This window comes from Lactuca sativa, chromosome 5 (assembly GCF_002870075.4).
Source record: "Lactuca sativa cultivar Salinas chromosome 5, Lsat_Salinas_v11, whole genome shotgun sequence".
Lineage (NCBI taxonomy): Eukaryota > Viridiplantae > Streptophyta > Magnoliopsida > Asterales > Asteraceae > Lactuca > Lactuca sativa.
Genome location: NC_056627.2, coordinates 370,209,052 through 370,212,857, shown reverse-complemented (window position 1 = coordinate 370,212,857; position 3,806 = coordinate 370,209,052).

The following is a 3,806-nucleotide window of genomic DNA, read 5'->3' as shown; positions in this document are numbered from 1 at the left end:
CTCATCCTGGAGTGAGAATTCTGAGGCTGGTTTCCATCTTCTACTTGGGCCTTCTCCCCCTCTTGCATCGGTGAATCTTGAGACCAGTGCAAGCGCTAAGTCTTCCCTGATGTTATCAAGTTTGGAGAAAACTTTCTGAAGACCTGAGGAGAGTTGAAGAGTGAGAGTGCCATAGGCTTCGATAATGGGAGCTTATAGGGAGAGATGCTTGAAAGTGCTGCTAAGGATGGCAATCATCTCATCAAACTTCCTGTTTGGAACATCAACAATGTTCCAAGTTAAGCGCAAGAGTTTAATGAGGACTTGTTGAATGATGAGGTTCATCTCATCTTTTTGCTTGATCTCCTTTTCGAGCCTTTGGATCTGTTTCTCATGGCGAACGTGAGTCTGCTTTATCAGGTCATTGGTAGCAGACACCAGATCATCATGGACCTTGAGCATTGAAGTGATGGTTTAGAGGTAGTTTTCCACTAAGGCGTCGTATTTCGAGTCAACTTGCTCCATCGTATGTTTGAGCCGGATGGAGACAAGTTGATCAAGGTGGGCTTCTCTTTAAGCAACTGATGGTCCGAACTGCTGAGAGAGTGTCTGCAGAATAGTATTAAGTTTGGAATCCAGTCCGGAGACTTTTTGATCCAACTTGGAATTCAGCTCCATTACCGATGTTTCCACAGACGCCACTTTTTGCATCGTGTCAGAGATATTGGTCCGGATCTCCAAGAGGGCGAAGGGGTCAACATAATCACCAATAGATGATTTCGAATCAGAGTCGGAATGTTGCGGAGGAGAGTTGTGAGAGTGAGGATGAGTTGAAGGACCAGGTTTGGTGGTAGCATCATCTTCTTGATGTTTAGAGTTTAAGCCTCCGTCCGGAGTGGTAGAATATGAGGATCCGAAGTCATATACAGACTTAGAACCGGATGGCTTTGATGTAAAGTGAGCAGAAGCCTTGAACGTGTATTCCGGAATGACCCTTGCTTCTTCGTCCAACAGTAATTCTTCGGAGATCTCTTCTTCTAGATCAAATTGAAATGCACTTTGATGGGTGGTGACAGGTGGTTGTTCGGAGTTTAGCTCAACATCTGCATCCTTGTCAGTGGGAGGAACATAGGGCATGTTGCTCTGAATGGCCCTATACCTCATGTAAACTACAGTGGATTCCACCTGAGCTCTAGTTAGGTCCGAACGCCTAGATGCCGCCATGTCAACATAATCTTCCCAATCGGGATCATCAGCACCTGGTCATCCTTTACTCCTTCCGCGTATCAGACCAATTGAGGCATCGGAAGTTGGAGGGACTACTCCTCCTTCCAGATGATTGGGGTCCAGAACAGTGGTTCCAGAGTGTGTACGTGTAGAAGAGATAATAGGAATATCAAATTTGACACGTGAGTGTGTTCCAGGGACTGCAAGGAACTTTGCTCAACAACGACATCACCCTTTTAGGAGGGTGAGGGTGGATTATGTGGAGACTCCCTGTGAGTGTGTGCGAGTGGTTTTGAAACATTGAGGGGTACCTCAGATGAGTGGGTAGATGGGGTGTGCGGATGATGAGAATCACCTGGAATGTCATGGGTGCCCTCCTGTTGAGAGGAGGCACTAACTTTGGTTTTCTTTTTGGCCTTGGGTTTGGTAGGAGAAGCCTTTCATTTGGCTGATTTCTTAATTTTGGGTCCGGAGTTGGCAGGGTCGGCCACTTCCGGAGTAGGCTCAACAGAGACCAGGGCAGGTTGTGTTGGGTCAAACACAACCAAAGTCTCAAGATGTTGTTTTAAATGGGGAGAGCTGGAAGGGATGATGGCTAACATATTGTCCGAAAGACGTCTGACCTGACTAAAAGATGATTGGTCCGGAATTCTATATGACTTAACTGTTTTAAAGGAGATACATACCTCCGGAGGAATGACGTTAACCGAAAGCGGTTCTGAAAGCTCTTTGAAAATTTGTTGAATCGTCAGAGCCCAAAACCTAGGGCTTGAAATCTCGTTCGATTTCCTTTTGAAGTCAAATTTACAGAAGTCTTGCCACAGGACTTCAGGAAGGTCTACAACATTGTTGCGCCCAGAGTAAATGTTGAAGACCAGATTAAGCTAATCCTTGCTCAAAGTATCGGTACCTCCATGCTTTCCCGATAACCCTCGGATGATAAGATGCATAAGAACTGTCCATAGCCCAGAAACAACAGTTTTCGTGAAATCCTTTGCCCTGCAATCTTGCGTATAACCAATGAAGTTCAAAAACGTCTGAAACTCTTCAGTTGTTGATTCAAACACTTTGAAACTAATGGGTTTAGGTGAGACCCCAATCGCCTTGAGAAAGGTCGATTTGTAGACAGGAATGATGCGATCGCTGATAATGGTGGTTTCCAGAACTCCATCCTTAATTTTGATGCTTCTGAATGCTCGATGAAGATGATGAAGTTGTAGGGGTGGATCTGGGACTTTGGTAAGTGGAACGGAGATGGGATGGTTTGCAATGAACTCGATCATCACCCTGATCGATTCATCGTAGTCTAGAGGGTTCAGCCAGAAGAGTTGGGTTGTATCTCTGAGAAAGGGTTCTTGATCGGCATAAGAGGATGAGCCCTTTGACCCTTTTGAGGATTTCTTCCTTGCGATTGATTTTTTTGGACCTGATGCAGTTTGAGTTGGGTTCTTTGAAGACTCCATTGTTGAAGACTTGATGAATGATTGATGAACACGAAGAACAGTGAGAGATTTTTGGAGGTTTGAGAGTTGAGAGAGCGTAAAGAGGTAAAAGGGAATTTGAAAGGGTATTTATGGGTAGGGGAAGGTGGGTCGGGTTGAAAAGGTAATGATGAGGATCCGAACTCAAATGGGTCGCATTGAATGAAATTTTACCTTTTTAGGGTTGATGGGACGGGAAGGTGAAAGGTTGAATGGTTCAAAGCTTAAAATGGAAATATCATCCGGCGATTCGATGTTTGCTTTTAGGAAACATGCAATCGTGGCATGGGAATCAAGGTTGATAGGATAGGAATTGCCACAGGTAACCATGGTGAATGGTTCGTCTTAAAACCCTTTGGTATTCAGGATGAGTGAGTCCGGAATGGTTATGATCCGATTGGCACATTGATGAGTTATGAATATCTTCTTTTGAGATAGTTCCGGAGTGAGAAATAGTTAGGTGTAAGATTTGAGATTCCGGAGCAGTTTTGAAAATTCCGTAGCAGTTTGAAAATTCTGGAGCAAGTTCGAAAATTCCGGAGCAGTTTGAAATTCCGGAGAAGGTTCGAAAATTCCGGAGCATTTTGAAATTTCGGAGTACAGAAAAATTACCTTTCCGGAGTGGAATTTCGGACTTCCATTATGAAGCCAGTTCTGAAACAAAGATTTGAAGATGGTTTGAACTTTGATAATCGTGATGAATAAGATAAGATGTACAACTTAAAACTTAAGTGAAGGTCAGAAAACAAAGATAAATAAGACAATCCTAAGTATCTAAGAGAAAGTAGTTCCGAGATGAAGAGATTTTCAGAGCGGAAGTAGATTTCTTTCAGACACGTCTATCAAAGAGAAAAAGTCTCTTGAAAGAACTGAGGATCTGGTACCATCATACCCATTTTGTTGAGAAAACCATTGAATTTGTTTTCTTCCAATTCCTTGGTAAAGACATCAACAATCTCATCGTCAAATGGAACAAAAATGAGTTCAATGTTACCATTAAGTACTTGATCTTTTATGAAATGGTACCTTATGTCAATGTGCTTGGTCATGGAGTGTTGAATTGGATTATGAGAGATGGAAATGGCACTTTGAGAGTCACAACAGATAGGACTGCGTTGG